The 25415-nt window shown below is 35.6% G+C and overlaps 1 protein-coding gene across 1 annotated transcript in view; it reads left to right on the top strand.

Annotated features, from left to right (window-relative positions):
• The first annotated feature begins 3782 nt into the window (after positions 1-3782).
• STAU2 (staufen double-stranded RNA binding protein 2) overlaps positions 3783-25415 on the top strand; it is a 304184-nt gene continuing 282551 nt past the window's right edge. Inside the window, 3 exon segments of the mRNA XM_043601210.1 lie at positions 3783-3799; positions 5228-5293; positions 7780-7836. The gene's annotated coding sequence lies outside the window, so the exon portion shown is untranslated.

Here is a 25415-nt window from a genome sequence, read left to right as displayed (position 1 = left end):
TTTTATATTTTAGATTTTTTGGCTTGCCTGGATGAAGTTCTAGGAAAGAGTGGCTTGGTTTGGCTTTCAACAAAGAATATTAAAAATATCTAAGATGATCAAACTTTTCAGTGTGTAAACAATACAGAAAGTGAGGCTGAGTGGTTTTCCTGTTTTAGGATCAGATTCTGAAAGATATAATTGGCCAGTACTTTGGGATTTTTTCTTTGTAGCTAACCTCTTTACTATCACTCCCTCCTTTTGTTCACTTTGAGTTCTGGGTATCTGATAATTAATGTGTACAGATCATAATAAAGAGAAAAACCTAGATATTGTAAAATTGAATTGTGTTAATATTAGACTGAATAGTTGGAGGCATGCACAGTATGATCAAATTATGTGTAGATATATTTGTGCCTCTTTTAGGTACTCAAGGAAATATTAGATGAGTGTCTAGAATCCATAAGAATTACAATTTATAATTGATTTTAAACAAATCACCAAAGTTCCAAAGGAACCTTGCTATTATGTTGTCCTAGAGATCAAGACTTTTGTGACAGGAAAAATTTTAAGAGGTGAAGTCTTTATTTATAAATTTAATGTATAATAAAGAGATGAGGACTTCAAACCAGACCATACTAGGTTTTAATCCTAGCAGTGGACTGTGGGATGTAATACAACTTCTAGAAAAGCGGAGATAACCTCTATATCCCGGGGTGATGAAGATTAAATGAGTTAATATAAAAATGGCAAAATATAACATGTGCTATATAAGATCAGTGTCTGATAAATGTTAGTTTTCTTTCTTGGTTGGTGGTGAGATTTCTATATACTTAGAATCTTTCACAGGCTCTTAAGAGATATTAAAGTTTATATTAAATTATTTTGCTTTTCTTTTAAAAAATTTGTTTTTTCAACGTTTATTTATTTTTGGGACAGAGAGAGACAGAGCATGAACGGGGGAGGGGCAGAGAGAGAGGGAGACACAGAATCGGAAACAGGCTCCAGGCTCTGAGCCATCAGCCCAGAGCCTGACGCGGGGCTAGAACTCACGGACCGCGAGATCGTGACCTGGCTGAAGTCGGACGCCTAACCGACTGCGCCACCCAGGCGCCCCTATTTTGCTTTTCTTACATAAAAGTTCTTTTGGATGCTACTTTGAAAAAGAAGTGAAAGTTAAGAAAAAACATTTTTTAATGCTTTTTAAGGACCTTGTGAAGTTTTTAGAGTAAGAAGCTTTGAGCTGATAGTTATCGGGTAGTTTGGAGCCTAAGAATGGTATAGTAATTGTTTATGCTTTTCATATTGTCCAATAAGACATTTATGTGAGGATTGCCTATCAATTGTGGGATGGTGCTGCTATAACAATTTGTAGAGAAATTAATTTAATAACGCTATTTTATGAAGCAATATTTAATTGTTGAAGATTTTATAGATTTAATTTTGTACAGCTTTCAATTTATCACATGGGTAAAATCTGATAATAAAAGCAAAAGCAGCAAGTTATATCAGCAATACATTTCACATACATGTTGGACTTCCAATTCTTCATGAGCAGCAAATCTTCTACAGTTAGTTGCCCTCTCTCCATAAATTGCTCTGCCTGTTTTCATTTAGTAGCTTGGAATCTGGAACTGCATGTCCTAATGTGCCTGACTGGCTAGCACTGTCGGGCATTTTTGGGACATGTGAATAGGTTTCTCTAAAAGTACTTAGCTGTAACTGGAATGAACTGCAGCTGGAAACTTTTTTGATAGTGGATGGAGAAGTGGATTTTATGAAATCATAGGGAGTATAAAACTGCTCTACATTTTATTGATATTTTATCGAATTGTTTTAAATGTAGGACAGTAGAGCAGGCATGTCTGTAAAGAAGGAATAAAGTGTTAAAGACGTGTCCCTATGGGCATTCCGAATTGTCCATATTATGGTTGTGAATTATAATTTATATATTGATGTAAATGTAATATAACTTGGTAAAAAAAAGTATAAGTTCAGAATATTATTCAGTTACGTCATGGAGTGCTATTATAGACCTATTAGTTTCATGTTTTAATTTATACAAATCTTTATAATTGTGAAGGAGAGGCTTACAGAATACTTAACATTTTATGGTCAATTTTAAGCAGTTTTGTTTTTTTCTTACAACTACCCTTTGTATCAGAAGATTAGAACTTTAAAAAATGTAACCTTATATCTTATTGTGACTACTTCTTGGAATCCGCCCACTACTGTTACAAACTCTAATATTGAAGAGCACCCCTATATTGACTGTAGCATTATTTACAGTAGCCAAATTATGGAAGCAATCTAAGTGTCCATTGATAGATGAATAGATAAAGAAGATGAGGTGTACACACACACACACAATGGAATATTTTTCAACCGTAAAAAAGAATGCCATCTTGCCTTTTGCAACAGCATGGATGGATCTAGAAAATATAATGCTAAGTGAAATAAGCCAGTCAGAGAAAGACAGATACCATATGATTTCAGTTTGATGTGGAGTTTAAGAAACAAAACAAGTGAACAAAGGAAGGGGAGGAAAAAAAGAGACAAACCAAAAAACAGACTTTTAACTATAGAGAACAAACTGATGGTTACCAGAGGGGAGGTGGGGGGGTGTGGGAGGGGTGGGGAAAGGTGCAATAGTTGAAGGAGATTAAGAGTACACTTATCTTGATAAATACTGGGTACTGTATAGAATTATTGAATTATTATATTGTACATCTGAAACTAATACTGTATGTTAACTATGCTGGAATTAAAATTAAAAAAATAACAAACTCTAATACTGAAGAAACACATATAGGTCTATAAATAAGCATTTGTAACTTTTAGAGGCTTACATGAGATAAAAACAAAATAGGATTTCTCAAATTTGGTGAGTGTTGAATTCTAGAAAGTAGGGGACACTAAATCACTGAGATGCTTTTAGTGGCTTTTTCACATTTTAACTTCCAAATGAATTATTTTCAGTTAAAAAAATGAAAATTGGTTGGGGCTGTATTTTTAGTTATACCTAGTGTATTTTAATACCATTTGACTACTGAGGCACTTTTTAGTGATTTCTTTTTTTTTTTGAACAAAATGTAAATGTTTAAGTTTCATAATTTATCATTTTCAAGTTCTGATGTAACTCACTCATGTTAAACAGGGAATTATTTTTTTGGTTTATCGAGGTATGTTAATTAATACCTAAATCACCATAGGAGTATAGAATTTTAGAGTTGAATGGGATTGTCTTATTTATTGTTGCATAACAAATTACCCTGGGACGTAAGGGCTTAAAACAACAAACATTTATTACTCAGTTTCTGTGGGTTAAAAATCTGGGTGCAGCCTATCTGGTACTTGTGGCTCAAGGCCTCTTAGAGGTTGCAGACAAGCTATCCCTGGAGCTGTGGTCTCATCTGAGAGAGTGACTGGGGAAGAGCTGCTTCCAAGCTCATTCATGTAGCGCTTGGCAAGATTCAGTTGGCTTGGGAGGTACTGGACTGAAGGCCTCCATTTCTTTTGGGTTGTTGGCCAGAGGCCTGTCTCAATTCTTTGCCATCTGGGCCTGTCCAAAGGGCAGCTCACAGTATGGCAGTAGTTTGCTTCAGAGCAGAGAGGTGAGAGAACAAGAGCAGGTAACACCCAAAGTGGAAATTGTGATCTTTTTTGTAATCCAGCCTTGTGAGCGGGATCTTATTTCTGGTGTATTTTATTTGTTAGAGGCTGCCAGTGACTTTCGTTTACTTTTTACAGATTTAAAAAAGAAAGAAAGAAAGAAAAATAACTCGAAAGACACACAAAGTAGTTTGCCAAGACTCAAAAGGTAACCTCCTGAAGAGCTTGGAATAATATTCACATTCAGTGATCCTCAGCCGTTGTGCTGTTTCTACAACATATGATTTTTTTTGAAAATATAAAAATTGTTGCAGATGCCAAGGTCACTATTATAACATATGTATATTGAAAACTTTCAAATTCATTTTGAATTGACCTCAGTTTGTCATCTTGAGAAAATGGTAGCTGTATATATACACACACACGGTATACATAAGAGTGTGTGTATAAGAACCTATGTGTGTGTATATGTATATAGTGTATCTGTGTGTGTGTGTACGTGTATATATCAAGAACCTTTGTTTCTGAGGGAAATTTTAATATTAAAGTTTTACAGCATAAAAGATTCTTACCCAAGTGACTGGATTTAGTGCTTTTGCTCTTTATCAAGACTGTGTTGTTGCTTTTTAGATAAGTTTTCTTGAAGGGTAGTGTCTGTACATAATTTGTTTTTCTTATTTTATTTTATTTTTTTAGTAGCCTCTATGCCCAATGTGCAGCTTAAACTCACAACCCCTAGATCAGGAATCTCATATTATACTGATTGAGCCAGCCAGGTGCCCCCATAATTTATTTTTTCTTGTAAACTTTTTACATTGTAAGATCCCATGATTTGTTTGTTCATAGACTTGGGTGTTCTGCCCTTCTTTGGTATCTATTTTTAAATTAAGTTTAGAAGAGATTTGCCATATGCAAAGAAATATAATTGTAGCAGGGAGGTCAGACCCAGAAGGAAACAAGCCCAAATGTAACAATGGGATATGTCAGGACAGTGATTTTTTTTTTCCTGAAAATTTTATGTGAAATTTTATTGTGCATGCTGTTTTTTATCATGATGATAAACAAAACCACAAACAGAAAAAAAAATTCAGCTAGGTTATCTTACTTTGTACTCTTCCATACCACCTAGGAGAGTAAGTAGGAGAGTAAGTGTTGTATGTTCTTCAGGCTTAATTTGTCTTATAGAGCTTAGAAACAAAGCTGTTTAAAACCTTTCTAGAGCAAGGGGAGTGTATATTAAATATTAATCTGAAAATTTCAGATTGTTTTTAATAGCTCCGATTTTGCTGGAATTGTTTTAGAACCAGAAGGGTCATCTTTCAGCCTGCCTCTGCACTGTCCACTAGTCACATATGGTTATTTAAATTTAAATTAATGTCAAAAATTTTAAAACATCAAAAATTTACTGTCTTGTTGCATTAGCCACATTTCAAGTGCTCGGTAGCTATATGTGGCTAGTGGCTACTGGATTAGACACTGCAGATATATAAAACATGTTTATCATCATAGAAAGTTCTATGTTGACCTAGAGCTACTCCATTTTATATTTGATTTTGATCAAGGACATGTGTTTAAAGTGCTAATCATTGAGATCACCAACTAAGTTGAACTTTATTTCTTCATTTTCATTTTCCAGTTTTTGGAGCCGTGAGGGATACAGCAGTTTGGTCAATATTGTTTTAACATGCTTCAAATAAATCAGGTGAGTTTGTGTTAAGGCATGTCCTACTTATATGGTGCTTGGGCCATAAATTGTGGAACGTATTAACCCAGCTTTTCTATAGCCATAACCTGGCCACCGCTTTATAGAGCAATTATATCCTATATATTCACCATAGGAGACTGTGCAGGGCAGGTTGTCTAAGGATCATAGTGACAGTTCTGCAAGTTGTTAACTTATGAGTGTGCAGAGCAGAAGGTGTGTCTGTTCTTTTTGATGTTCCATCCCTCCAAGACTTAGTGTGTTCAGACTGCTTACAATTGTGATCGAGCTTCAGTGGGTGGCAGTTCTGTAGACTGAAAGCATTTCTAGTGACAGATCTTGTGAAGTAGTTCTATCAGTGTGTTAAAAAAAAGTTCCTTTTCTAGGGCACTGGAAAAGGCTAGAAGGAAGGCTCTGTTAAATAAACTTTAGCCTATAATGTCTTAGACTCACTGAAAGAAGTATTTTTCTTAGGTCTTGGCATTTCTCCAAGAACTTTATACATTTCATCTTATTCATTCTGAACAAATAGGGCATTGTGTTGGAAGTATAATATTAGGAAATACTTTTATTTCAGATTTGTAAGTCAAGAGAGAAAGAATTGGATTGCAAGAAGTAATGAATTTTGTGTGTGTGTGATTTAATGAAGTGGTACACGCCCGCCCCCCGCCCTGTCCTGCTCAGCTTGTCTAAGTAATACCCTCCAGTTGTGCATCACGCACCATCTCTCAGCCAGTGACTTCTAAGTTTATACTTCGCCTGGATCTCTCTTCCAAGCTCCGCACTCATGTAGCAGTTGCCAACCCGATCTCTTAACTTGGGTATCTTTATGCATCTCAGAATTAACATGGGCACAAGAAATGGTCTCAGTGCTTTGATACACCAGACTGAGTTCCTGGGTTGGTTGAGGTCGTCGTGCCAGCTGGAGGAGCTTTGCATAGGTTGCCCCTGCCTGGACCTCTCTTTCTGTCCGCTGTGGTTGGCTCACTTGACTCTGAAGCCTAGTATTTGCTCTCATAGCACTCTGCCCTTTTATTTAATGATGTTCTAACATTTGCAGTTCTAGTCAAATATCTAGTTGTTTGCTTAACATCTTTGTTCCTTGTTAGGGACCGTATGCTACATGAAGGTAGCGACTCTGCTGGTTTATTCTTGTATCCTCAGGTCCTAGAATAGTTCTGGGTGGATATGGTTTTTCATGTATTTGCTGAATGAGTGCATGGATGGTGCTCGGGTTGTCACCAAAGCAAGGAACTCTCCATTCTTTTCAAAATAACTGCGTAACCGTATCATCACTTTAGGTATTCTGTGCTTGCTTTACACAAATGCCACTAACATATAATTTTTTTCTTATGCAAAGTTATTCTTTGACTTTCTCCTTGTACTAGAAAATTTTCTCCTGCAAAAAATGTTGCTTTCATCAAAGATGATACCTATGTAGGTTTAAAGGAATCTGAAGCTGTACCATGCTTAGTGCTTTCTGTGCCTTCATAGTTGCTGTCAAATCCCATGGGGTGCATTGATGGAGCTTTATGTGACATGACTCGCAAACTATGTTGTAGGTTTGGGTGGATGCCAAGTGTATGGATACCTGCTATTGTGTGGGTACAATTAGAATAATTTGTTTCATATTCCACCAAAGAAAGGTGGAAATAAACATTCTTTTTAAGCCAGTCGTCATCACTGAAAATTATAGATTAGTCCTACTGAAGATTTACTGTTGGTGCTACTGGTCATGTTGAATCAGGCATTATAAACAATTCTAGGCAATGTTCTGCAAGGCCACAAGCAGTTTCCTGTGCTTTGGCTGGAATTGTACACAGTGCTTGGAGATGTATACGCTGTCCTGGTAACATATGTGTATTTTTAGACTCAACCTCAGGACTCTCTTGCTATCGACTAAGTTTCATCCCCCCAAATGTTCAAGTCTGAGGGGAAAAATTAATCTAATTTGGAATAGAAGCTATAGAGAAGACTTTTTCTTCAGCCAGACTTAAACTTATGAGTGATTTATGTTTTATCATTGTCGTGGTGACTGCTTTCCCACTAGAGTGTGAGGTCTCAAGATGACTGTGAAAAGGCATGAAAATGCGATTGAATCTGACACGTTGAAGCAGTTGAGGCTTTCACTGAGTGATTTTCAACACTGTCTTTCAGATTCATACTACATTCTTATTTGAGAGGTCATTTTGTTTGTTGTCTTAAGGTGCCTGAGGAGTACTAACAAATTCTTCCATGTGTGTTCCTAGAGCTAATTAAAAACAAGGCTATTGAGTTAAGTTATATGATATTTTATTTGATATTAATTCTGCCTGACATTTTTAGGGATCATGGGACTGTCCCATGTTCCGTTACAGTAGTGGCACTCCTGTCTTTAAATTGTGCTCTAAATGTGTGTTTTCCATGTGCAACCCACGTAGAAAAATTAGGTAGTAGAGATAAACAAAAAGAAAACAGTCACAAATAATTCCACTATTCTTTTACAGAGATAATCACTGCTAAGCATTTTGGGGTGTATACTTCTAGATTTTTTTCCTATGCAGGTATGTTTTTATGTGAATATATGTTACTTTAAAAACTGGGATAATATAATAGTCTGAAGTGACTTAATAATTCATAGTTTGGAAGTACTAAATTTGTTTAATCAAACCCTTATTGTTGGACAGATTTTGGTATTATAGTTAGTGCCAGAGTGATTTTTTTCCTTCTTTTTAAACATATAAGTATGTTCCTTTGTCCATTATTTTCTTGTAATTAATTTGTTAGAAATGGAAATACTGGTCAAACGAGTATGCAAATTTTAAACATATTTGATGCATAAATCCCCAAAATACAAAATTATATTTATTAGAATGCCCGTTTTCTTACTTTCTTGACAAATTTTCAATGTTTGCCAATCTGTCTGACAAAAAGTGATATTTTAATTTGCATTTCTATGATTTGCTTCTGTTTGTTGTTCTTTTGTGTTCTGTCTTTTGTGAATTGTTTATATGTGTCCACTGGTAACTTTTCCTTTTTATTTGTAAATAAAATAACTTGGATTATAACCCCTTGAGAGTTTTCTGAGCTAGTATTGATAATTATTACTTTATATTTTTCATTCATTTTTCAAAAAATAACTAGTGGGAACCTATGTTTCCAGGTACTGTACTAAGTAGGAGTTTGGTATATTTTGGACCTTTCTCTCTGGTGATTCATTATGAACCCCTAGGGAAGCTGTAGCAAATTTAAATTAAGAAGGCATTTGTGCTATGAAATAATATTTTTCAATGAGTGCCTAAAATAAGGCACAATTTTTGGGATTAATTGGTGAGGCAGAATTGACAGGGCATGTATTCCACTGGGTTTAAGGGGAAGTCTGTATTAGGCAGCAGTAGGACTGGGAGAGTCCAGCAGCAGGGTATTAACAGAGGTCTCACTAGTCTGGTGGTTTCTTTGAAAGAGTTTTGCTGGTTTTGGAGTTTTGGAGGAACCTTTAAGTCCTGACTCAAGTAGAATGAGAGGTTAGACAGGACAGCACAGTATTTCAGTGCCAGAAGAGTGGGAGAGGAAGCCAGGTGTTATGTAGGAAGAATAAAGTACCAAGATACACTGCAAAGCATAAAGCCACTGTAGGATTATCAAGAAATGAAGACCTGGAGTTTAAGGGATAATGATGACCTATGTCACAGGTTTGTTGTGAGGAGTAATTAAACTGACAAAGGCAAAATGCTTAGCATTGACCCTGGTACTATTGCTACTGCTACTCGTAATGCTGTTGCTGTCTAGCTCTGGAGATTGATGAGAAAGGAGGCAGACATTTAGATTGGTCATTAGAGTTGAGTAGTTGTTTGGGAGAATGAAAAGCACCTCGGACGTTTCTTAAGCCCAGGTCTGCGATAAGTGCTCTCCTCTTTCTTGCCATAGGCATCAAGAACTCTTATTCTTTTCTCTTAAAAGCTGCTTCTACTTAACTCTTAGTTATTTTTTCCCCAAGTCTGGCTATGGAGTAGGATCTACAATCTGCCCATCTCTCTTGAAGCTGTAGGATGCAGTCTATAGTTAGAGGATTAAAAAAATAACATAAGGAGTTAAAATGTGTAAGAAGGACTTTGGCTTTTTGCCGTGTTGACATAGCAAGATTTTTCCTCTATGTGGCCAGCTTCCAAGATGGGCCCAATGATCCCTGCCTCCTAGTATTTATACCATTGTATAATCCTCTCACACATTGTGTGGCCAATAGAATATGGTGGAAGTAATGGATCATTTCCAAGGACAGGTTATAAAAGACATTGTGGCTTTTGCCTCTTCTCTGTCCGTCTGTGCTGCTCCCCCCCCACCCTTCCTTCCCTTGCTCATTCAGAGTAGTTAGCTGCCATGTTGTGAATAGCTCTATGGAGAGGCCCATGTGGTGAGAAATTGAGGCCTCCTGCCAACAGCTAACAAGGAACTGAGGCCTCTAGCCAACAGTGTGTGACTGAGTCTTCTTGGAAGCAGATCTTCCAGCCCTTGTCAAGTTTCCAGCTGTAAACTACTGGCCCACTGGCATCTTGACTGCCACCTCATGAGATATCCTGAGCCAGAACCACCCAGCTAAGCTGCTTCTTGATTGCCGAACCTCAGAAACTGTGTGAAAAAAATAAATGCTTGTTTTTTAAGATTCTAAGTTGGGGGTAATTTGTTATGCAGCAATAATATACTCTTCCTCCTTAAACAACTTGAGAACATATAGATATGTAAACAATGATTTTTAGACATTGGACGACAGGTGGCATCAGACTGTGATCCCTGAGAGAATGGAAACACATGAGGTAAGCCCTTCTTTACACTAGTTTACAGTAGAGCCTGGAGGTTGTTTATATAGGCTCCAGTGCAAGGAGGAGGAACCAAAACAGAGTTCACTTTCATTGAAATTAGGAAACAAAGATAAGTGTTTGGGAAGGCCAGGATGGTTAGAATTGCAGGGCAGAGTGCCAGAGAGAAGATACTTAGGGGGAGAAGGGTAAGTATATAGGTAAGTAAAAAAGTGCATTCAAGCATGAACACATTTTGGAGATCTGCAGAGGGTGCTTGAGTTTTTGGCTAAGTTCTGATCTGTAGATGCATGACAAGACTTATTCAAAGTCAGGGAAAGAATGACTGCAAAGCAGTGAAGAAAACAATTTCCAGAACTCATACAGAGCTGAGAATAGTTTGTGTCTAGACCATCTAAAGACCTTCTAATACATGAGGCATTGGGAAGAGTCCTCAGAAGGCTTCAAGTGATCCCAAGTTACTTAACTGTGCATCAGAACAAAGTCCAACTCTAGAGAAATACAACACAATTCAGAATCCAACAATGTAAAATTTATGGTTTGCATCATTCAGTCAAAAATTACAATGCTTGCCTCACCTTGAATAAGGAATAGAGCATCTAGACAGATCAGTAAAGAAATAGAGGACTTGAACAACAGTGTAAGCCAGTTAGACCTAATAGACATACACAAAACACCCAGGAATAGCTGGATACACATTTTCTCAAGTGCACATGTGACATTTCCAGGGATAGTCCATATGTTAGGCCACAAAAAATTCTCAGTACATTTTAAACATTTATGAAACCATAAAAGTATCTTCTTCAGTCACAGTGGAATGCAGCTACAAAATCAATAACAAAGAATACCTGAAAACTCAAAAATATGTAGAAATTAAACAACATACTCATAAATAACCAATAGGTCAAAGAAGAAATCACAGGGGAAATTAGGAAATTATTACCAACAAATGAAAATGGAAACACAGCATACCATAACTTATGAGATGCAGCAAAAGTAGTACTTACAGGGAAATTTATAGCAGTGAATACCTATATTTAAAAAAGAAGAACTGAAACAAATAATCTAATTTCTTACTTTAAGGAAACTAGAAACAGAGGAGCAAATTAAATCCGAAGTGAACCAAAGAAAGAAAATAATAAAGATTAAAGGAAGATAAGTGAAATAGAGAATAGGAAACAATATAGAGAATCAGCAAAACCAAAACCTTTTCTTTGAAAAGATCAACAAAATTAACAAACCTTTACCTAAACCAGACTGATAAAGGGGGAAAAAAAGCAAAGTCACACCTAACTAAAATCAGCAATGAAGGTGGGGATGTTGCTGCTGACCTTAAAGAAATAAAGAAGGGTATAAGAGAGTACTATAACAATTAATTGTATTTCAACAGCTTGGGTAATCTACATGAAATGGACAAATTCCTAGAAACACAGATTACCAAAACTAACTTAAGCAATAGAAAATACGACCTATAACAAGTAAGTAGATTGCACCAGTAATAGTAATAATAACAAATCCCTTCCAAACACGAAAAGTGTAGGACCAGATGGCATTACTGGTGAATTCTACCAAACATTTAAAGAAGAATTAACACTAATCCTTTCAAACTCTTCCAAAAAATGAGATGACAAAGAATACTTCCTAACTCTATGAGACCAGCATTACTCTGGTAGCAAAGCCAAACAGATACCATGAGAAACAAAACAAAACAAAACAAAACAACCTGAAGATTAATATTCCTTGAATTTAGATGTAAAAATCCTCAAGAAAACAATAAGAAACTAAATCCAGCAGTATATTTAAATGGTTATACACCATGACTGAGTGGGATTTACCCAAGTGGGAATGCAAGGGCAGTTCAACATAGAAAAATCAAACTGCATCATACCCTGCATTAGTAGGATGAAGGGTAAAAAACAAACATCACCAGTTAATATGGAAGGCTTTTGACAAAATATAACACCTGTTTATAATAGAAACACTCCAAAACTAGAAAGAGAAGGGAAATTCTTCAGTATGATAAAGGGATTTATGAAGAACCCATAGCTAACTCAGTGGCAAAGGATCCAACTCAGTGGTAGAGGACAAAACTTTTCCCTATGATCAGAAGCAAGACAAGGATGCCTATTTTCACGCTGCTGTTCAGCATTGTGGTAGGAGTTATAGCCAGAGCAGTTAGGCAAGAAAAAGAAAAGACATTTAAATTGGGAAGGAAGAAGTAAAACTGTTTGTATTTGCAGATAACATGATCCCATATATGGAAAATCCCAAAGAATCTACAAAAACCCACTAGAGGTAATAAACAAATTCAGAAAATTTGTTAAGTACAGGATCAAACACAAAGTCAAATTGTGTTTCTGTATACCAGCAGTGAACAATCCAAAAAGGAGAAGAAGAAAACTGTTCATTTAATAATATCCAAAAATTTAAGGAGTTGAACCATTTATACACTGAAAACTATAGAACATTATTGAAAGAAATTAAAGAAGATCTAAATAAATGGAAGATCTAAATAAATGTGTTTATAGATTGGAAGATTTAGTATTGTTGAGGTGGCAATACTATGCAAAACAATGTACAGATTCAATGAGATCTCTGTCAGAATTCTAGTGACCTTTTTGCAGAATTGGAAAAGCAGGTTTTTAAATTCATATGAAATTGCAGTGGTCTCAAATAGCCAAAACTCTATTCTTAAAAAAGAACAGAGTTGGAAGACTCATACTTCCCTATTTCAAAACATATTAATAAAGTGACAGTAATCAAAACAGTGTGGTACTGACAAAAGGATAGACATATAAACCAATGGAATAGAATTGAGAGGAGAGAAATAAACTATCTATCTATCTATCTATCTATCTATCTATCTATCTTATCTGTCTATCTATCTTTATCTACAGATGATTTTTGACAAGAGTGCCATGACCACTCAATGCAAGAAAGAAAAATTTCTTTAACAAATAGTTTTGGGACAACTAGATACCCACATGCAAAAGAATGCATTTAGACCCCTACCTCACACTGCGTTAATATATTAACTCCAAATTGGGAGGAGGGTGTGTGCTTGGGTGGCTCAGTTGGTTAAGCATCCTATTCTTGGTTTTGGCTCAGGTCATGATCTCATGGTTTGTGGCTTTGAGCTCTGTGTCAGGTTCATTGCTGCTGGTGCGGAGCCTGCCTGGGATTCTCAATTCTCTCTCTCTCTCTCTCTCTCTCTGACCCCTACTCCCCCTCACCTTTCTATCAAAATAAATAAACTTAAGATATATTAACTCTAAGTGGATCATTGACTTAAATATAAGAACTAAAACCCTGAAAACTCAACAACAGAAGTATAAACAACCCAACTAAAAAATGGGCAAAAGACTTAAATTGACAATTCTCCAAAGAAGATACACAAATGACCAATATGAAGAAATACTCAACCTTGTTAGTGATTAGGGAGAAGCAAATGAAAACCACAATGACATACCACTTCATGCCCACCAGGATGACTAGAATAAAAGGCAAAAACAGTAACAAGTGTTGGTACAAGGGTGCAAAGTGTTGGTACAACAATGTGCAAAGGTATATTGCTGGTGGGAATGTAAAATGATTCACCTGTGGAAAACAATTTGGCAGTTCTTTAAAATATTAAACATAAAATTAGTATATGACCCAGCCATTCTATTCCTAGGTGTATATCCAAAAGAACTGAAAACAGGTACTCCTATATATGTACACACATGTTCATAGTAATACTATTTACAATAGACAAATGATGGAAGCAGCCTAAATGCCTATAGATGGAAGAATGATTAAAGAATGATTAAAGATGGTGCTGTAGGAAGATCCTGAACTTGCTCCTCCCACAATAAATAAACAACTACATATGGAATAATGTTTCTACAACATATGTTTCTACAACAAAGGACAAAAGAGACAGCCTTGAGATGGAGAGAAGAGGCAGAAACATCATCTTGCCAAAACAAAACAAAACAAAAACCCAAAAAAAACAAAACAAAAAAACATTCCAGGTGTAATATATAATCAGGAGGGAACTCAAAAATACAAAACTTTTCCCTGAGGAACCAGAGGTTAGTGATTCATAACAGGTATCCCAGTCCTTGGATCCTGCATAACAGAGACAAGCCATGCAAATACTGGGCTTTGAAAACCAACTGGGAGTATATCCAGAGAAACCATAGAACTATAGGAATGGAGAACCCACTCTTAAAGGATTAGCACATGTACTCACCCCAGGATCAGCACAAAAATACCAATTTGAAAAGTGCCTCTGTGAAGAAGACCCACTTAGTAATTTTAAAGCGTCTGTCAGGAAACTGTTGGGACTTTTCTCTGGGGATGGAGGCATTGGTAGGTGCCGTATTTGTGACCTCATCCTACCTTGCTAATGTTGGTGCTGGTGGGAACCACTTTGCAGCTATATCTCAAATTCCTGGAGACAGTGGGCACACCCAGCTGAGAACCCTGCCCATTCCCACAGTGCAGTCACGTGTTGCAACCAGGTGAAAGCCGCACGCAGCCACATGCAGCTGAGCCAGGTGTCAGCCTCATTCACCCTGTGCTGGAGACATGGTGCCGCCACAGTAGACAGTGCAGGCAGCCCACACAGGGAATTGTGCTTTTGAGGTACATATGACATCTTCTACACAAGGCCACTCCTTCAAGACTAGGAGAGGTGATTTGATTTGCCTGATACATAGAAACAAACAAGAGTCACGCAAAATGAGGAGACAGAGAATATGTTCCAAATGAAAGAACAAGATAAAATACCAGAAAATGACATTAATGAAATGGAGATAAACAACCAGCCTGATAAAGAATTTAAAGTAATGGTCATAAAGATGCTCACTGAACTTGGGAGAAGAATAGATGAACACAGTGAGATCTTCCATAAAGAGACAATGTAAGAAAGGTCCGAACAAAAGTTACAGAGCTGAAGAGTAAAATAACTGAACTGAAAAATACACAGACTGTATGAGCTGGATGAGCTGAATATTGGATCATTGACCTGGATGGCAAAGCAATAGAAGTCATGTAGACACATTAGCAAGAAGAAAAAAAAGTTAAGAAAATGAAGATAAGGGATTTTTCTTTCGGACACTATCAAGTGGAATAACATTCACTTTATTTGGGTCCTAGAAAGAAAAGAGAGAAAGGGGCAGAAAACTTATCTGAAAAAATCATGGTGGAAAACTTCTAATCTGGGGAATGAAATATACGTACAGGTCCATGAGAGAATTCCAAATAAAATGAACCCAAAGAGATCCACATCAAGGTACATTGTAATTAAAATTAGAGAGAGAATCTTCAAAGTAGCGGGAGAAAACTTGTTACATAAAAGGGAAATGTCATAAGGCTATCAGCAGAGTTTTCAGCAGAAACTTTGCAAGCTAGAAGAGAGCAGCATGACATGTTCAAAGTGCTGAGTGGAAAAAACTGCCCACCAAGAATTCTCTAGTTGGTAAGGTTATCATTCAGAATTGAAGGAGAGATTAAGAATTGTTCAGATAATCAAAACCTAGAGGAGTTCATCACTACTAAACCAGCTTTACAAGAAATGTTAAAGGGACTTCTCTAAACTGAAAAGAGGTGGCAATAACAAGCAAATGTATGAAAGTAAAAATCTCTCTGGAAAAGGTAAATATATAGTAAAGGTAGTGGATCAATCACTTACAAAGCAAGTTTGAAGCTTAAAAAAAGACAAAAATAGGGGCACCTGGGTGGCTCAGTCGGTTAAGCATCTGACTTTGGCTTAGGTCATGATCTCACGGTTTGTGAGTTCGAGCCCCACGTTGGACTCTGTGTTGACATCACGGAACCTGGAGCCTGCTATGGATTCTGTGTCTCCTTCTGTCTCTGCCCCTCCCCAACTTGTGCTCTGTCTCTCTGTGTCTCTCAAAAAATAAATGTAAAAAGAAAATTTAAAAAAAGGCAAAAATAATAAAATAAAACTATGCTAATTAGTTAAAGACTGAATGAAATGATGTAAAACATGACATGAAAAATATAAAACGTGGGCAGGGTGGAGAAAATGTGTTTTGGAATATGTGCAAATTTAATTGCTATCAATTCAAAGCAGACCATTATATACATAGTAAGTTATATATGAACTTCATGGTAACCACAAAACAAAAAGTTACAATAAATACACAAAAGTGAATGAGAAGGAAGATGAACAGAACACTAAAGAAAGCCATCAAACCACAATGGAAGAGAAAGAAGAAAGGAACAGAGGAACTATGAAAACAGCCAGTAGACTGAACAAAATTGAAAAAAGTACACACCTATCAATAGTTGCTTTCAGTAAATGGCCTAAACTCTCCAACCAACAGATGCAGTGGCTGAATGGATTTAAAAAAAAAAAAAGCAAGACCCATCTATATGCTGCCTACAAGAGTCTCACTTCAGAAATAAGGACATACACAGACTAAAAATGAAAGGATAGAGAAAGATATTCCATGTAAATAGGAATTGAAAGAAACCTGGAAGGATGCCTAGCTGGCTCAGATGGTGGAGCATGCAACTCTTGATTTTAGGGTAATGAGTTCAAGCCCCATGGTGGGCATAGAGCTTATTAAAAAAAATGAAAGAAAGCAGTACGGTTACACTTTTAGCAAAGAAAATTGACTTTAAAACAAAAATTATAATAATAGACAAGGAAGGACATTACATAATGATAAAGGGGTCAATCCAAAAAGAAGACATAATAAATATATATGGACCCAACATAGGAACATCAAGATTTATCAAGCAAATATTAACAGATCTAAAGGGAGAAATTGATAGCAATACCGAAATAGTAGGGGACTTTAACACCCCATTATATCAATGAATAGATCATCCAGACAGCAAATTAATAAGGAAACCTCAGCCTTAAATGACACCATATAGATTTAATATATACAGAACATTCTATATAAAAGCAACAACAAACATTATTCTCAAGTGCACATAGGCCATTTTAGGTTAGATCACATGTTAGGCCACCAGTTAAGCTTCAGTAAATTAAAAAAGATTAAATTCTATTGAGCATCTTTTCTGATTACAATGGTATGAAACTAGAAATCAATTACAAGAAGAAAACTTGAAAATGGGGAGGTTAAACAACATGCTACCCAATGACCATTGAAGAAATCAAAGAAATAAGAAAAATTCTGAGAGATAAATGAAAATAGAACTATGATATACCAAAATCTTTGGGATACAGCAAAAGCAGTTCTAAGAGGGAATATTATAGGAATATAGGACTACCTCAAGAAACAAAAATCTCCAATAATCTAACTTTGCACCTAAGGGAGCTAGAAAAAAAAGAACAAATAAAGCTCTCAAAGTTAGTAGAATAAAAGAAATAATAGCAATCAGAGCAGAACTAAATGAAAGAGACAGAAACAATAGAACAGATTAATAAAACTAAGAGCTGATTATTTGAAAAGATAACATTGACAAATTTTTAGGTAGACTAATAACCAAGAAAAAAGAGAAGGCTCTAATCATTAAAATCAAAATGCAAGAGGAGAAATTAAAACTGACACCACCGTACAAAGGGTAAGAGACTAACAAGAAATATATGCTAACAAATTGGACAACCTAGAAGAAATGGATAAATGCCTAGAAACAACTATCTTCCAGGACTGAATCATGAAGAAATAGAAAATCTGAATGAACCAGTTATGCTGAGATTGATTAGTAATGGAAAACTTCCCAACAAGCCAAAGTCCCAAGACCAGGTAGTTTTGCTGGTGACTTCTACCAAAATTTAGAAAGAACACCTATCCTTTTCAAACTCTTCCAAAAAATTGAAGAGGAGGGAATACTTCCAAACTCATTTTATGAGGCTAGCATTACCTGGATAACAACCCAGACATGGATACCATATAAAAGATTTTTAAAAATTATAGGGCAACATAACTGATATGAACATTGATGCAAAATTTCTCAACGAAATGTTAGCAAACTGAATGCAACAATACATTGAAAGGATCATAAACCAAAATCAAGTAGGATTTATTCAAGGGATGCAAGGAATGATTCAGCATCCATCAGCCAACCAACATGGTACAACACATTAACCAAATGAAGGAAAGAATTGCATGATCATCTTTATAGATGCAGAAAAAGCATTTGACAAATTTAAACATTTGTGATAAAAACTCTCAACAAAGTGGCTACAGAGGGAATGTACCTCAACATAACAAAAGCCATATATAGTAAACACACAGTTACCATTATACTCAGTGGTGAACAGCTATAAGCTTTCCCTCTAAGATCAGGAAAAAGACAAGGATGCCCACTGTCACCACTTTTATTCAACATAGTGTTGGAAATCCTAGCCACAGCAATTAGCAGGAAAAAGTAATAAAAGGTATCCAGATTGGAAAGGAATAAGTAAAATGGTCACCACCTGAAGATGACAGAATACTATACATAGAAAACCCAAAAGACTCCCCCAGTTTTTGATTGGGATTTATTTTTTGTTGTTGAGATGTAAGGGTTCTTTATGTATTATAGGTGTCAATTCCTTATCCAGGTATATGATTTGAGAAACAATTTGAGAGAATTTATTTTTAACAGACTTGCACTGCAAGAGGTCTTGAAGTTATTTAGGCAAAAGAAAAATTACTAACACATGGAAATTTGGATCTGTGAAAAGGAATGAAGAGTGTAAGAAATGGTAAAATATGGAGTAAATGTAAGACATTTTCTGCATTTTTAAACTTTTCAAAAGAGTTGATTAATTAAATCAAAAGTAATAACAATGAATTGGTGGCTTATAGTATACATAGAAGTAGATTGGGGTCAGTAGCATAAAGAATGGTACAGGAGAATGGGAAGTATGGTATTGTTAGGTCCTTATACCATATACAAAGGGGCATAATATTTATTTGAAGTGTGTATATTTTAGAGCAATTGCTGTAAAAAAAGAAAAATAACTTATAAGCTATAGGGGAGATGAATATTAAAACCTAATCAGTCCACAAGAAAGTAGGTAAAGATGAAAAAAGGAATAAACAGGAGATGAAACAAAAATAGCAAAATAGTATATTTAGATCTCTTTTTGATAATTACATTAAATATAAATGATCTAAATCTAGTTAAAAGGCAGATACTCAGATTGGCTAGAAAAGCAGTTGTCAAATATATGGTGTTGAGAAACTTTGAATATAAAGATAAAGATAGACTAAAAGTACAGATTGCATCTGGCTCATATGTAGTAATAGGGACTTTATTTATACTTATCATGAAACAACTCCCTGTTCCATAAAACTAAGTACATAAAATAACAGTTCTGAAGACACTGCATGTGAAGCAATGAGAGTCAGGGATCTCTGAGTGATAAGAAACAAGTGAGGTGAGCCTGCAATTGCCCTAGTCTGTTGCATTGAGAGACTTACCAGGATGTGGCACAAGCAGTGGCAACTGAGGTGTGGAGCTTGCCACATTCCCCTGGTTGAGGAGATGTTGCTCTGGAACTGAGTTGCAAATTATAACAGCAAGTCTTGAAAGAAACAATATATTTCCAAGTTACTTAACTGCATCCCAGAACAAAGTTCAGGAATATTTATAGGGCTGGGAAACACCAGCACACAAGTGCGTGTCATTCAGTTAAAGATTCCCATAGATGCACAGGAACATAAAAACATGAGAATAATCTATCATGGGGGCACAGAATTGATACAGATGATAGAATTAGCTGAGGATTTTAAAACTATTTGTTATAATTATATTCCATATGTTCAGAAAGTAAGAAACATGTAAGATGCAAAAAGATCCATATAGAACTTTTAAAGATAAAAACTACATCTGAGATGAAAAGTATAGTGGATGAGATAAATCACAGATTAGATCTTGCAGGAAAAAGATTGTGTGTATATACTTCCAGAAGTAGTTGCCAAAAACTTTCCAAATAAGTTTTTTCAAATACCTTTTAATGTTTATTTATTTATATTTATTTATTTTTTTAAACTTTTTTTTAACGTTTTATTTTTGAGAGACAGAGAGAGACAGAGCACAAGTGGGGGAAGCCAGAGAGAGAGGGAGACAAAGAATCTGAAGCAGGCTCCAGGCTCTGAGCTGTCAGCACAGAACCCAGTGTGGGGCTTGAACCCATGAACCATGAGATCATGACCTGAGCTGAAGTCAGACACTTAACTGACTGAGCCACCCATGTGCCACCAAATAAATTTTATTAAGATGAAACCATAAACCAGAACTTCCCAAATAAATTTTATTAAGATACAACCATAAACAAGTTCAATGAGCTACCAAGTTTAAGAAATATAAAGGAAACTACCCCGAGGCTTATCATAATCAAATTACCAAATGCAAATGATAAAGAGAAAATCTTAAAAGTCAGAGAAAAAATAGACATAATCAAGTTGTGTGCATAGGAACAAAGATAAAGATGACATTAGATTTCTTGTCAGAAACAATATAAGCAAGAAAACAGTGGAATAATATGTTTAATGTATTGAAAGATGAAAAAAAATCAACCTAGGATTCTGTACCTGGCAAAAATATGTTTCAGAGACAAACATGTTGAAAATTTATTTTCAAACACAGAGGAGCTGAAGAAATTAATTGCTAACACCCTCTCCCCCCCCTCCCCCCCCAAGGAAGATTTTAAAGTATGTCCTACAGACAGCAGGAAAGTGATACCAGTTGAATAAAAATAAAAACAAAGCCAAAAGACCCACAAGAAATGGTAACTACTTGGGTAAATATATGGAATTTGTTATTTTTTTTTTAAAGAATTTTATTTTAGAGAGAGAGTGTGAGTGGGGGAGAGGGGCAGAAGGGCAGAGAGAGAGAGAATCCCAAGCAGGCTCATGCTCAGCACAGAGCCTGACATGGGGCTTGATTCCATGACCCTAGTATCATGACCTAAGCCAAAATCAAGAGTCAGTCAACTGACCGAGCCACCCAGGAGCCCCTAGAATTTGTTTCTTATTTAATCTCTTTAAAATATATTTGCTTAAAGTAAAAATATTAACAAGCTATTGTATGGTTTATAACATACATAAAAGTAAAATGCCAGATAACAGCGTAAAGGCTGAGGGAAAAAAGGAAATATAGAGATTCTTATACTCTACATTAGATGGTAGATCATTTAAAGGTAGACTGTGATAAGTTAGAGATCTATATTGTAAACTCTAATGCAGCCACTAAAATAGGAAAACAGTCATAACTAATAAGCCAAAGTAGAATTTAATCATGCAGAAATTAATACAATAGAAGTCATGACAACATGAAAAGGGAAAAAAGATCATTTGGGACAAATACTGTATAAAATAAATAGTAAGATGATATGTTATAATGAATAACCATATTAAGTACAAATATAAATATTCTAAACATCCCTATTTAAAGGCCAAGATTGAATAAAAAGATCCAACCATTTACTTGGCTATAAGAAGTACTTTTAACTATAAACACAAATAGATAAAAGTAAAAAAGTAGAAAAAGATGTAACATGTTAACCTAGTTGAAAGAAACTTGGACTGAGTTTATTTCAGACGAAGGAACTTTCAGTATTATCTGGGGTAAAGAAGATCATTTCATAATAATGGGGTCATTTAATCAAGAGGACATAGCAGGCTTAATGTTTATACACTTAAACCGAGCTTCAAAACATGCAAAACAAAATGAGCAGAAATGCAAAGAGAAATTCACAACTATAGCCAGAGATTTCAGTCACCCCTCTCAATAATTGATATAACAAGTGGGCAGAAAATTACCAAAGATACAGTTGAGTTGTTGAGTTGAGAATTCAATTCAACTTGACCTAACTGGATTTAGAGAACACTCTACTCAAGAAGAGCAGAAAATCCCTCTCTCTCTGCCCCTCCCCCGTTCATGCTCTGTCTCTCTCTGTCCCAAAAAAAATAAATAAACGTTGAAAAAAAAAATTAAAAAAAAAAAAAAAAGAGCAGAAAATACATTTGTTCAGAAGTTTACACTGAACATTTACCAAGATAGACTATATTTACCAAGATTGGGCTATAAAAGAAGTGTCAATAAATTCAAAAGGATTGAATTCATAAAGAATCTCCCAGACCACAGTGGAATTAAATTAGAAATCATTAATAGAAAGATCCTTGGAAAATTTCCCAAATGTTTGGAAATTAAATAGCATGTTTATAAATAATCCATTGTTAGAAGAAATCAAAAAAGAAATTGGTAAATATTTTAAACTGAATGAGGATAGAAACAGCATTTTAAAAGATAATGCTAAAACAGAGGGAAATCTATAGCTCTAAATATCTGTATTAGAAAAGAAGACAAATCTCAAATGACTTCAGCTTCTATCTTAAAAAACTAGAAAAAAGAAGAGTAATTTAATCTCAAAGGAAGCAGAAGAAAATAGTAGATAATCTGAATAGCTCCCTATGATTTAAAGAAATTGAAATTGTAGTTAAAAGTCTGCCCACAAAGAAAACTCCAGGTCCAACTAGTTTCATTGGTGAATTGCACAAAACACTATAGGAAGAAATACTATCATTTCTGTATCATCTTTTCTAAAATATTTGAAGTGGAGGGAATATTTTCCAAAGCCTATGATGCCAGCATTGCTGGGGAACCAGAACCAGACAAAGACATTATAAGAGAACTTTAGAATAATGCTACTTGCAAGCATAGATGCAAAACATTTAAGCCAAATTTCAGCAAATCAAATTCAGCTGTGTATTAAAAGGTTAATATGTCATGACCATTTGGGGTTTATCCCAGGAATGCAAGGTTGGTTTAACATTCAAAAAAACCCATATAATTCACCATATTTACAAACTAACAAGTAAAAATCATGGTGTGGAAAAATCACTTGACTAATCCAGTAACCTTCCTGATTGAAAAAAAAAAAAAAACCTTTACAAAACTAAGAATAGAAGTGGGATTCCTCAATCTGATAATGGACATTCATGACAAACCTAATTTGCTGACATTGTACTTACCGGTGAAAGGTTAAATACTTTCTTTATGATATAAGGAAGAAGAGAGAGATGTTTACTTTTACCATCTTATTGAATATTGCCCTGAGGTTCTAGCTAGTGCAATCAGGGAAGAAAAAAAATGTTATTCACATGAGAAAGGAAGGAATAAAACTATCCTTATTCACAGATGACCTGACTGTATATGTAAAAATCTCACAATACTATTAGCACCAGTTGGATGAGTTTAAGGATACAAGATTAATATACAAAAATCAGTTGTGTTTCTATAAAGTAGCAAGGAACAATCAGAAGTTCAAGTAAAAAATACCATTTACAACAATACAAAAATATGAAATACTGATTAATCTAACAAAATATGTTAAAGAAAATTGAGAACTACAAAATACTGTTGAGAGAAAGCGAAGGATACTGAAATAAATTGAGAGATACAGCTGTTCCTTATTCACAGATTTTGTATTTTCTTTTTATTTTTTATTAAAAAATTTTTTTTAAATGTTTATTTATTTCTGAGACAGAAAGAGACAGAACATGAGCTGGGGAGAGGAGAGAGAGAGGGAGACACAGAATCAGAAGCAGGCTCCAGGCTCCGAGCTGTCAGCACAGAGCCCGACGCGGGGCTTGAGCTCACAAACCATGAGATCATGACCTGAGCCGAAGTCGGTCGCTCAACCGACTGAGCCACCCAGGCGCCCCTGTATTTTCTTTTTAATGTTTATTTTTGAGAGACAGTGAGACACAGTGCAAGTGGGTGAGGGGCAGAAAGAGGGACACAGAATCTGAAGCAGGCTCCAGGCTCTGAGCTGTCAGCACAGAGCTCAATGTGGGGCTCGAACCAGGGAACCATGAGATCATGACCTGAGCCGAAGTTGGACGCTTAACCGACTGAGCCACCCAGGCGCTCCACAGATTCTGTGTTTTGAGTTGACCTATTTGCTGAAATTTATTTCTAATCCCCAAATCAATACTTGGAGTGCTTTGCAGAGTGGCACAAAATTTGAGTTGCCCGATATGCGCAGTCTGAATTCAGGATGAACAAGGTGACATTCTGTTTTCTTGTTCTAGCTGTCATGCATTAAGCAGGTGTCCTTGGTTTATTTAGTGCCACATTTTTAGCATTTTTGTGGGTTTTTTTGTTGGTGATTTAGCTGTTTAAAATGGCTCCTAAGCATGGAAGTGCTTTGTAGTCTTCCTAAGCATAAGAAAGTTGTAATGTACCTTAATGGAGAAGATACATGTATTTAGATAAGCTTTGTTCAGGCAAAGGTTACAGTGCTGTCAGCTCTGAGTTTAGTGTTAATGAATCAACGATATATACTAGATAGGGGGTCTTCAACCAGAAACACACGTAAAACTACGTTATGTATTGATTGAGAACAATGTCATGACCAGAGGTATGTAGGAACCTGTCTTTCCCCTAGCAGCAATGGTTTGGTATTTGATAATTCACTGTTCATGGTGACATTCTAGAACATAATTATCATTAGATATTATTATTCCAGTAATGAGAATTAGTTGTATATCTTGTACATGAGTTGGAAAACTCAACTTTGTTAAAATGTTGATTTTCACCAAATTAATCTATAGATTCAAGGGACTTCTCTAATTTTTGCAGGCATGTTTGCCTAAAATAAAATTCATATGTAAATATGAGAATTTAGAATAGCCAAAATAAATGTGAAAAAGAACAGTGTTGGGGGACAATACTACCTAATTTCAAGAAACACTATAGGGGCGCCTGGGTGGCTCAGTCGGTTGAGCGTCTGACTTCAGCTCAGGTCATGGTCTCGCAGTTCATGGGTTTGAACCTTGCGTCAGGCTCTGTGCTAACAAACAGCTCAGAGCCTGGAGCCTGCTTTCAGATTCTCTCTCTCCCCCTCCCCTGCTCATGCTCTGCCTCTCTCTGTCTCTCTAAAATAAATAAATGGTAAAAAAAAATTAAAAAAGAAATACCATAAAGCTGCAGTAAAAATAGCATTGGCATAAAGATAGACAAATAAATCAATGAAACATAAGAGGTAGTCCAGAAGTAAGCCCACTTAGATGTAAATAATTGATTTTGACAAAGCCATAAAAAGCAATACAGTGGAAAAAATACAAGTGTTTTTCACATATACTGCCTGAGCATTGGATATTGATATATAAAAAATGGAATTGAATCCATACTTTGCAACATATATGAAAATTAATTCAAAATGGCTCAGGGACTTAAATGTGCAACCTAAAACTATAAAGCTTGTAGAAGAAAACTTAGGAGAAAATCTTAGAGCCCTGAACTAGGTAATGATTTCTTAGATACAACACCAAGAGCATAATATATAAATGGATAAGTTGATAAATTAGATTTTATTAAAGCCTGCTCTTCGAAAGACACTGGTAAGA

Source organism: Prionailurus bengalensis, chromosome F2, assembly GCF_016509475.1.
Source record: "Prionailurus bengalensis isolate Pbe53 chromosome F2, Fcat_Pben_1.1_paternal_pri, whole genome shotgun sequence".
Classification (NCBI taxonomy): domain Eukaryota; kingdom Metazoa; phylum Chordata; class Mammalia; order Carnivora; family Felidae; genus Prionailurus; species Prionailurus bengalensis.
The sequence above is the reverse complement of the archived record's forward strand: the minus strand, read 5'-3'. Positions and strand labels throughout refer to the sequence as shown.